We start from the raw sequence: 12203 nt of genomic DNA on the forward strand, positions 1-12203 counted from the left end.
AAGTAATCCCACCCTATTACGAACCCAGTGAAAAGATCTTTAAAACAGGACAATCACATTTTCAGGTTGTTATGAAAATCTTTATACAGAAAAAAGAAAATCTCAAAGCAGAAGGTAAGGCAATTCTAAGCTTTTGTTCTCCTACATGAGATGGTTCTATAATGATATTACAATGAGCAACTCAAGTCAAATTTCATGACTTGAACAAAATTGTCTCTATGGCATTTATACAGACAACATGCACAGATATTCTGGAACCAAGCCATGTAAAATTTTAAATATAAGTATTAGTAGTTTGAATACAATTCTTGCTCGCAGTGGTAGCTAATGCAACTGGGATGGAATGATCTTGATTTGAACTGAGAGCCTGATAAATAATTGCTGGTTTTTAAAAGATGTTGGCTTGAACTGTTACTGTTGCAGTTCTGTTAATAAATTACAGGCTAAAATAACTCTACAAGCACACAAAGTGCATGAAACAAACCAATATTAATACAAGGAAGGTTTTTCTGATGGCACTATTCTGGATGGCATGGAGGTTTAACCGATAACCCGTGCTAAAGCATTACTGAGATCTTTTTCTTCCTTTAAAACATTTCTTTGTAATATCACGTGAGTGGTATTACTTACTATTGATAGGATTATTGCAATCTTGTAATTTTTTTAGGCTAAGTTAGTACGAAGTAATTCAAAAATGGAAGTGATATGATCTATCCATCTTCATCCCAGAATTATTTTTATTGTTAAGTTTTATGGAACTTTGAACTCTACACAGTTGCTGTTCTGGGAGGCCCAGCGATATTACTGTAATCCAACTGTACTAGTAGTATTACAGCTTGAATAATTACATTGGCCAACACTGTGCAGGAAAACAACCTTTCTGTGAAGATTGATTAACAAACTAAGGCCCCTTTTATCATGCTATGTCAGGGGTTTTGTTATCGCTGGCTGATGCGGTAAAAGCTCTGACGCTCGTAGAATTCCTATGAGAATCAGAGCTTTTACCACGGCAGCTGGCAATCAAAAATTCTTAATGCTTCTTGATAAAAGCGGGCCTAAATAATCCACACCAAAAGGGTACAGCATATCTTTTAGCAAAATCGCCAAGTACTGATCCAGCATTCAAGACTCATAGCAAATTTCTTAATTTACTGGCACCTTCCAGGTACCAATCAGCTGAAATCCCACCATCCTCCACAGGGGGCAAATTATTTTTCTCCATATAAGGAAACCTTAGTGAAACTCCCCTCCTTTCTCCCCATAAACTGTTCAGGATATTTTGTTGATAATAGCACTTGAAGATTATTTTCCAAAATCATATTCAGTGGAAAAGAGATGTTCTTAATAATTTAAAAAAAAAAAAAATCCATGAAGGAATTACAGCTTCGTGCTGTCTTAGTGTGACAATTTTAGGGTGGTCACTAATTCAAGGAAGGCTGGAATTCCCAGCTCTGTAGTTTTGGGAAGAACCAGCCCATCTGGACAGGACCAAGAAGTAATAAAATGGATTGTGTCTGTGAAAAAGAGGTCTTTAGTTGCCCACCACTGCCAAGAACCTAGCACTGAGGGGGAAGTCCTAGGAACCAAGAAAGAACATAAGAATAGCCATACTGGGTCAGACTAATTGTCCATCTAGCCCAGTATCCTGTTTCTACAGTGACCAATCCAGGTCACAAATACCTGGCAAAAATCCAAACAGTAGTAATGCTTTATGCTACTGATTCCAGGGCAAGCAGTGGCTTCCCCATGTCTGTCTCAATAGCAGACTATGGACCTTTCTTCCAGGAACTTGTCCAAACCTTTCTTTAACCTTGTTATGCTAACCGCTCTAACCACATCCTCTAGCAACAAGTCCCAGTGCTTAACTATTCATTGAATAAAAGAATATTTCCTCCTATTTGTTTTAAAAGTATTCCCATGCACTTAATTTCATTGAGTGCCCTGATGTTTGAAGCCCCTGCCACAGGGTGGAGGGTGCCTGCAGAGTGCTCCCAGCTTGAGAACAAGAAGGAATACCCCAGGGAGGAGAAATGGAAGCGGGACTGCCTCAGTTATGGCAGGACATTTATTGTGCTTGAGATAGCCATTCTTCTGAGATGGGACAGAAGCTTGCAGTGAGAAGACTCTGGATTGTAAGGGAACAGAATGGAAATGACCACGTGCTGTTTCTTTGACATTGGTGGAATAGACTAAAACTGGGCCGATGTAATTTTTTTCTACATGCTTTGATAATCAGAATGGAATGTGTTTAAAAATGAACTGATCATCTGGCTATCTTAAAGTGTGAAGTTGTGAACCGTGTTAACCAAGTTGCTTGTAACCCATTCTGAGCTACCGGGAGGACGGGATTGAAATCGAATTAAATAAATTAAGGGCTCCTTTTACGAAGGCGTGTTAAGGGCCATAGTGCACGGAATAGCGTGTGCTAAAATGCCGCGTGTGCCAGCTGCTACCGCCTCCTCTTGAGCAGGCGATAGTTTTTTGGCTAGCGCATGCTATAGCGCGCGCTAATCTGGTGTGTGCGCTAAAAATGCTAGCGCACCTGTGTAAAAGGAGCCCTAAATAAATTAATTAATTAACCACTGAAACTGTTGACTTTATTTGCTAAAAGTTAAGCAAAAAATGTGCCCAGGGAAAAAGAGTACCTTTTGGTTTACTGGGATTTTAGCCTGCCCCTAGCCTACGCTCAGCTCTCTTGAAATCCCCCTTCTATTTATAATCCCTGTTTCTGGGTATCCATCCCTGTGAGTTTAGCTGGCAGCCCTGACTGAGGGGCAAGCCAGAGGTTACATTAGAATAAGCTGTTCTCTTTTCATCATTAATCTGTACTTTTATCATCAGTGTCTTCCATTCACATCTAAGATCCTCATCCTAGGTAACTTGCTTGCCCTTTCCATCTTTATACATTCTCTCTTCATTGTTAATAATCTGACAGTAAGCAAAGGAGAGATTCTGTCTCTTGGCATGTTTAAAATAAAAATGGGGCTACTTTATCTAAGGAATCCTGCATCTTGGTCCTCTAGTTTTCTAAGGGATGGCTGAATTCTCTCCTTGGGGGCTCGAGCTGAACTGCATCTTTTCCCCATAAAAAATCTGGATCAATCCTTCATCTTGACAAATCCCCCTCTCTGTGTTTATCCTGCATGCCACCAATTTCAATTTGTTGAATAAAGCTAATAAATTGTGATCTGACCAAATCAATTGGGATGATAAGCAACTCTCTGCTGAATTCCTGTCATCCATTCTGTTAGTAGAATTAACGGCATCAAGCATACTGTATCCCCCCCATCCCCGAATACTGCATTTGTTAATTACTACTAAATTTAAATTCTCCCAATATTAAAAAAAAGGGCAAACCTTAGGCTTTGGCAAATTCTCTAAGTGGAAATTAAAATCCTCTGCAATAACTTCTGATAAAAACTCAGTAACAAATTCCATTAATAAAGAGTAAAATTATTCTACAATTTTGGCCTAATTCCATAGTACTGTAAATGATGCCTACTTTCATCCTAGAATAATTTAACCCTACCTTAGGCAATAAGAACATAAGAATAGCCATACTGAGTAAGACCAATGGTTTATTTTGTCCAGTATCCTGTTTCCATAGTGGCCAATAAAGGGTCACAAATACCTGGCAGAAACCCTCGTAGTAGCAGTATTCTATGCTACTGAACCCAGGGCAAGCAGTGGCTTCCCTCATGTATTTCTCAATAGCAGACTAAAAAATATCTTCTCCACACTGTAACATTCATTCAATATTCTTGGTCCTATAACCAGTGTTGAACCTGTGACCCTCAGAGTCAGGGGCAGCAGTCTTCCCAGTGGAACTATTCTGGCCTTAAATGCAAGAGATCCCAACCCAATATGCATTACTGAGTCTATTAACTCAATCTGTAGGGCAGGGTTCTTTAAACTCACTCCTCAAAGTGCACGACCCATTCTGGTTTTAAGGATTTCCACAATAAATCTGAGCTCTATTTATTTACAATGGAAACAGTGAATACAAATATATCTCAAGCATATTTCTTGTGCAAACCCGAAAACTAAGCTGGGTTATAGACCTCATGTCTAGATTTGAGGACCACTGTTGTAGGATATCCCGCCCCCCTACCTTCTAACCTATTCTCACCGTTGATATCATTCCAGTCTGCCCTCTCGCATGCCAAACAAGATTATACCTACTTAACTACCTCTCCCAGTTCCAACCCTTGCTGTCTTTACTACACTAAACTTCCTACTCAAAGCACCCTCACCTCCTTTCCCCCCTCCCCTTCAATTTCTCCCCAGACTATGGCAGAGTTCTTCTATAATAAGATCCAGAAGATTAACCTTGAGCTCTCAAACAAACTGTGCCTCCCCCTCTCCTCCCCTCAACACTCCTTCTCTATAATCATTGAGGAAGAAACCGCATATATTCTCTTATCTTTCAAACCTACTACCTGCTCCTCTGATCTGATTCCTACTCACCTACTCAGCACTGTCTCCCGCTGTCATCCCTCCCATATGTCACATTCTCAACCTATTGCTCTCCATTGCAACCGTCCCTGATGCCTTCAAAAATGCCATTGTCACACCCTTCTTCATAAAACCCTCACTAGACCCCATATGCCCCTCAACTATCACCCCATCTCTCTCCTCCCCTTCTTATCCAAGTTACTTGAATGTGCTGTTCACCACCTTTGCCTGGAATTTCTCTCATCCCAAGCTATTTCAGTAAACCTTTCACCCACTGCATTTTATAGAAACCACCCATACTAAAGTTTCCAGTAATCTGTTCCTGGCCAGATCCAAAGGCCTCTGCTCTATCCTCATCCTCCTCAATCTATATGCTGCCTTTGATACTATTGATCACTACCTGCTCCTTGCTGAGATTCCAGGGTTCTGCTCTCTCTTGATTTTCTTCCTATCTCTTCCATTGCATCTTCAGTGTATGCAATGGTAGTTCTTCCTCCACAGCCATCTCGCTATCAATTGGTGTACCTTAATGCTCTGTCCTGGGACCACTTCTTTTCTCAATCTACACCTGCTCACTTGGAGTGCTGATCTCCTGCCATGGTTTACAGTTTCATGCTGATGACTCCCAGATCTACCTCTCCGCACCAGATATCTCTACTGCAACCCAGACCTGAGTCTCAGTCTGTCTGTCTGACATTGTTGCCTGGATGTCTCATTGCTATTTAAAACTGAATATGGATAAAATGGAAATGTTCATCTTCCTGCCTCTCCCCACATCTCCCATTCCCTGACTCTGTGGACAACACTCTCATCTCCCCCGTTTTGTCTGCTCACAATTTTGGGGTGATTTTTGACTCCTCTCTCTCCTTCTCTGCCCAGATACAACAGATCACTAAAGCTTGCCACTTCTTCCTCTATAATATTACCAAAATCCAAACTTTCATCTCTGAGTACACTACCAAAACCCTTATCCATGCCCTCATCACCTCACGCTTAGATTACTGCAACTTGCTGGTCTCAGGTTTTCCTGTCTTCCATCCAGAATTTGGTTGCATAACTCATATTCTGTGAGATTCACTATACTCATGTTACCCCTCTCCTAAAGTCACTTGATTGGCTTCCCATCCATTTCCAAATACAATTCAAACTCCTCTACAAATGCATTCACTCAGCCACCCTTCATTATCTCTCTTCACTTCTCTCCCCCTATGTCCTCCCCCTTCTTCCCCTGAGCTCTACTCAACTGGTAAGTCTCTCCAACAAACTGTAACAAACTGTAACAAACTGCCTGAATCACTAGGGCAGGTTCTGTCTCTGGCAGTGTTTAAGTCCAAGTTAAAAGCTCATCTCTTTAAGACTGCTTTCAACTCCTAACTTTCCTCCTTGAGTTCTGCATCCCCAACCCTGTCTGTCCAAGTTAGATTGTAAGCTCTTCTGAGCAGGGACTGTCTATTTAATGTCAAAATGTACAGCACTGTTTATGCCCTTCAGGGCTATAGAAGTGTTAAATAGTAGGAGTAAATGAATAACATAACCATCCAGGCAGATCATCTTCTGAAACAGATCATTACTGTCTCTCAGCCAAGTCTCAGATATTAGGGCTAATCTATATTGCTTGTCTCCTATGAAATCCTTAATTGCATCTACATTTTACAAACAGATCTTGAATTCATATAACAGATATAAACTGATAACATTTCCAGTGCTTCCCTTCAAGGACATTTCCCTATATATTCCAAATGTCTAACCCCCGCCCCCCCTCCCCTTTTACAAAAGTGTGCTAAGCTTTTTAGCGCGCGCTAAATATTAATGTGCGCTAAACGCTAACGCATGCATGTTATCCTATGGACGCGTTAGAGGTTAGCGCACGCATTGATTTAGCGCACGCTAAATCCGTGCTAAAATGCTTAGTGCGCCTTTATGCAAAAGGGCCAAGCCCTTTTCTTCCTCATACAAGGAAACTAGGATGTACTGGATTTCCCACAACAGTGGTTGTCAAGAGAGGCCGAAGAAAAGAGAGCTCTGATGTACTGTATTTCTGTGTAAGTCCTATTGCCCTTTGCTGATCTTCTGGGCCCATGTCCACCCCAAATCTTCTTAACTTGTTTAATCATTAGTTATATAAGAAATGGTGATGCATTATTAAATGATATACATTGATGTGGAACTGTAGAATGGAAAGCTAAGAATCCAGGTATTCTCAAATTTACAGAAAAGGCCGAGTCTCGTTCAGAAGAAGGGGATATCTGAAAATTTATGAACATTCCATTTGTTTGATTTTTGAGGCCATGGCCTGAGTTGAGCACTATGAATAGAATTCCTTACTTTGATTTATTGCTATACAACTAAGACTTTAGCAGATAAGATTTATGAGTGTATTAAACGCTGCACAGTACTGCGTAATACAGTTAACCTTAAACATAGTCAAATAGTCACGGTTCTTGTCATAAAACCATATATTTGTATATAACCAAAGATTTATTTCTTATACTACATGATGACAATATAAATATGGTTTCATTAAAAAGCAGTTTTGTGAATTTTACTCATCTCATTTTTCATTCTTCCCAACTCCTTGGATGCTGGAAAGAAATTATACATAAGGGATTTAGAATGTTCGGTCAGTCTCTGTCTGGTTATGTGGGAGCAAAATAACTCTTCAAAACTTTAACAGAATGAGACCAAATTGGATGGGGTGGGGGGGGGGGGAACTGAGAATAGATACAACAGGTTTGAAGAAGAGCTAGAGAAGGCTGAGTTTCCATCACTCCTTCCTCCTGAATCTTTTTTTTTTTTAAACCTTTTTTATTCTTTTTAAAACTGTCTTAATCTTTTCTCCCACTGCTGCAATATTTCTGTCCTAAACCTTCCTCTTTCTCATTCTATTACCTTTCAATTTCCCTTTGCAACCTTCCCATTTCCCTACTTGCATATCAGCATTCTTCTTTGACCACTCTCATCACATTCTCCTCACTCTCCTTGCTCCCTTATACCTTGACTCTCTTGTAATTCCTATAGAGATGAATTATTGTTCTGCATTCTACTGTCCCATAACCTATGACCTTTATGGTCCTGACTTGTACATGTTTCTCACTGCTGACAGCTACTGTTGATATTGCTCAGTGGTAGAGAGAGAGAGAGGTACAGCAACCATAGTGAGAGCAACACATTAGCCAGAGGAATTAGAAGATATATAGATGAAATGGTGTGGTGGCCATGTTAGTCTATCTTCAAGGTAATATGTAGAAATAAAACAAAAACATAAAGGAAAAAAAAATTAATGCCTTTTTTATTGGACTAACTTATCACCCCACCCCTTTATAAAACTGTTCTATGAGCATCAGAGCAGCGCAGAGGATTCAGCATGCTGGCAGGCACTAAAAACCGCTTGTGTGGTTTTGTAAAAGGGGGGGGGTTTAATGTAGTTAATGATTGGCTTTCGAAGGTAACCCCTTTTTCCTCAGATTAGAAATAAGCAAATGTTGGCAAAATCAGTATATATAAGGGAAACAGGTATGCATTTCAGTGGTAGCTGGAGAGAAAGAGGTGACAAAGCAGTATGAGTTTCTTTGTAGTGGTGAAGAAAGCCAAGGTCTTTGTTAAGTAGGTAATCAAACTACATTAACCCCCCCCCCCTTTTTATGAAGCTGCATTAAACTGTTTTAGTGCCAGCCAAGACAGTATTGGCTTTGACACTCATAGAATTCCTTTGAGTGTCGGAACTTATATAGCTGCGGCAGCGATTTAAAAAAAACAAAACACAAAACACACAACTTAACACGACTTCATAAAAGGGGGTCTAAGTCCAATAAAAAAGGTATTTTTTTTTATTTTGACATAATACCTAAGATATATAGGTGTAATGGAGTGCTAACCAGGGTGGTACTAAAGCAAGTGAGAGAAATGTAAGGATATGATGTGGGGAGATGAAAGAGAGAGATGCAGTAGTAGGAAGGAAGAAAGTATGTGGTAATCCATAGGGTAAGAAAAAGAATAAGCCTTGAACAAGAGAGCACAGCAGTGAGGAAGGAAAAACACTAGTGACATGTTATTAAATGCAGCCACCAGCAATAAGACTCCTTATATCTCCTTAGTCTGTATGAATTCTTAAATTCTACAGCAGTTGCTGGAACACCACATGAAAATGTTATACAGTGCTCCCCCGGTCATTTGCGGTCAGTGATTCGCAGTCCCAGTCATTCGCGGTATTTTCCGACCGTGAATGACCGGGCAGAAGAGGGCAGCCGGAGCGCCAGTGAGTGAAGGAAATCGCTCACGGTATGCTCAGACAGCATCTTCCTGCACTAAAGTCGGGCCTCACCAATCAGGAGCTGCTTTGACACGCAGCTCCTGATTGGTGAGGCCTGACTTATGTTTAAATCTGTTTTTATTAACAAGAAAAACCACACAGCAACGAATGCAATACAGCAGACAAGAATTGAAGTATACAGAACAGGGACCCCCCAAGAGGACTGGACTCTGATGTCCTCCCAGGTACAAAGGCACCCCAACCCTCAACCCCCCAAAATAGACCCCCCCCTAAAACCATACCCCCCCAACACCTCCCTCCCCCCAATTCCAAAAAGCAAGGTCAGACAGGTGGGATAGGATACAACTGCAATCTGTTCAAAATGCAACTATGACTCCGGGGAGGCAAAATGTCCAAATAAGGAGACCAAATACGAACAAAGTCTCTGCTCCTGCGGCAAGAGGAGTAAGCCGCCTGACTTAAGTGCAGGAAGAGGCAGTCGGAGCATATCGCGAGTGATTTCTTTCACTCGCCAGCGCTTCGGCTGCCCTCTCTTGCCTCTCCGGCTGCCCTCTTCTGTCTCCCCTGCTAAAAACCGTATTCACGGTTTTTCAACATTTGCGGGGGTTCCTGGAACGGAATCCCTGCGAATATCGGGGAAGTACTGTACTCTGTATATAACAGTCTGACTGGAGTTGTAAACTGTTTTCTAATCTGATAAGTAAATGTGGTATATTATTTTTTAAACCATGAGCCATAAAAAAAAAAACCAAAAAACAATATTGTGGACAACAAAAATCTGGGAGAAATAAAGCTTCACTGCCTTCCAGAAACAAAAAACAGGCAGTTTGGAATTAAATTAGACAAAGAAAAAGCTAGAAGCATTCCTGCTCAGAAAGGAACGGCTATCCCTAGGCAGGACTCAAGGAGGGTGAGAGACCAAAACACCACCTATTAGCAACACTCTAATGCCAAGAAAGGTGATAAGACAGAAGCAAGTAGGAAGCTGAAAGAGAGAGGGGGGGAGGCCCAAGTGTTGCCTTCAGATAATTGCAGTTGACAATGCAGGAGTAGGGTTACCTGACGTCCAGATTTCCCTGGACATGTCTGGGGGTCCGGATGGCTTTTCAAAACCCGGCACTTTGTCCGAATTTTGAAAAGGCTACTCAAATCACATTGAGCAGGGGAGGAAGTTTGCGCATGTGTGGACTTCCTCCCTGTCTGACAAGAGCAAGTAGCGGGGCTAGGGTGGGATTAGGGCATTACAGGGCAGGGATGGGTGGAACTGGGCAGGCCTGAGGACGGGTCTGGGGGGGGTTCAGATTTTACGACTGGAAAATCTGGCAACCCAATGCAGGAGGGAAGATCCTAGAAGGAATAAAAAGGATGCAAAACACCAGTTTTCAGTAGAGAGATAAGAAGTTGGCAAGTATTAGGTATGGGCTGTCATTAGAATTGCGCATGGGAATTGACAACACAGAGCAAAACGCAATAACGAAAAAAGCGGGAAAGGGACTGTGCACATCAGCCTCTAGAACAAATATAATTTATTTGGAACAATCATAAGGTAAAAAAAAACATCACATATGTAAATCCAAACCTAATATAAGCACTGTTCTTCAACTGCCGGCCCGTGGACCAGTGCCGGTCCACAGAAAATTCCTGCCGGTCCGTGCGAGGCCGGCGAGATCGACAGCTGCAATTTCCTGCCAGTCCACGCAGGGCCGGCAAGATCAATGAGCTGCAGGGCCGGCGAGATCATGGGGAACCTCAGACAGTGGCTTTCTCCCCTCCCAGCAGCTCTCGGTACTTACCAGCCAGCGATTCACTAAGGCAGCCTTGGGGCTTTTGCTAAGTCGCCGCCGCCTCTGATGATTCAACTTCCTCTTTCCTCAGAGGCGGCGCGACCCATCAAAGGACCCAATCCTGTCTTAGTGAATTACTGCGCTGGCAAGTACGGAGAGCTGCTAGGAGGGGATAAAGCCACTGTTGGAGGCTGGGAAGCTGCTGGGCAAGGGAAAAAAAGGGACAGCTGCTACTGGACCTGGAGGAAAGGAGAAGGAGAGATGCTGCTGGGAGGGGAGGAGGGAAAGGGAAGGGAAGAGAGTTACTGCTGGACAGGGGGAGGAGGGAAGGGAGAAGGAAAAAGGAAGGAAACAGCTGGCAGGGAGATTAGAGGAGGGGAAGGAGAGAGACAGGCATGAGAAAATAGAGAGATGGGAAGGGGTCAGCAGAGAAATAGAGAGGGACAAAGATGCTAGATCTGGTGTAGGAGAGATTAAAATGAAGAGAGCAGTGAACCTGGAATGAATCATGTAAAAAGATGAGAGGGGGCACAGGCTGGATGGAAAGGGGAGAGGGGCATAGAAAGAAGACAGATGCCATATGGAAGGGGGAGAGGGCAGACAGTGGATGGAAGGGGCAGATGCTGGATTGAAGAAACAGAGAGGGCAGACGCTGGAAGGAAGAGAGTGAAAAGAAGATGAAAACAGAAACCAGAGTCAATAAAATGTAGAAAAAAATAATTTTATTTCTATTTTGTGATTAGAATATATCAGATTTGAAATATATATCCTGCTAGAGCTGGTGTTAGACATAAGTGGAGACTGCAAAGCCCAGGCAGTGCTTCTTTAGCTTCCAGCTGGCTTAGGGCTCTCTGACCAGAGGGCAGTTGCCCTAGTTGCACTCCCCTAACACTATTCCTGCTATGTGTGACAGCGGTATTAGCATGATATTTCTGTGTAGCATTCTGTAATAATTTGGCTTATTCAGTTTTCTTGATAGTAGAGGGAATATATGTGAAGGGGAGGGGAGACAGGGGTTTTGTTGGTCTGTGCTCTGTATATTTGTATTTATAAAATGACAATTATACAGAATATTGTTTCTTTTTATACTTTAACAAAATACATTCAATATAAAATCATAACTGAGGCTTGTGCGGGTGGGATCAGATAGTTTGTGATGACTGAGCTCGCGGAGACGGGGCAGAAACGGGTTTTTAAAATTTCAGTCCTAGTAGTTTGCCGGTCCACAAAATAATTTTTTTTCCCCCGCCGGTCCATAGGTGTGAAAAGGTTGAAGAACACTGATATAGAGTCCTTTTCACTTTTATCTTTGGACCCAACATGGTCCTTGTTTCGGCTTCCAATAGGAAGCCTTCCTCATGTTTTTTTTTAAAAAAATTCTTTATTCAGTTTAAAACTAACAATAGGTGCAACATAATTAATAAAAACATTTTACACTTTAACAGCACTTAATGTTCTATCAAATTTTAGTACATGTCAATTATATATATCAACCCCCCACCCCATTATACATCTAACAATTACCCTCAACCATAAATAAATCAAATTATCCCCGCTCCCCCACCCTGGATGTGTATATTCAAAGGGAAAAATAATAATCATTCCTTACAAAATTTTGTTAATGGCTCCCAAACATCCTTAAATTTCTTATAATGCCCCTGCTGTATGTCTATCATACACTTCATTTTAAAAGT

This window comes from Geotrypetes seraphini, chromosome 1 (assembly GCF_902459505.1).
Source record: "Geotrypetes seraphini chromosome 1, aGeoSer1.1, whole genome shotgun sequence".
Taxonomy (NCBI): Eukaryota; Metazoa; Chordata; class Amphibia; order Gymnophiona; family Dermophiidae; genus Geotrypetes; species Geotrypetes seraphini.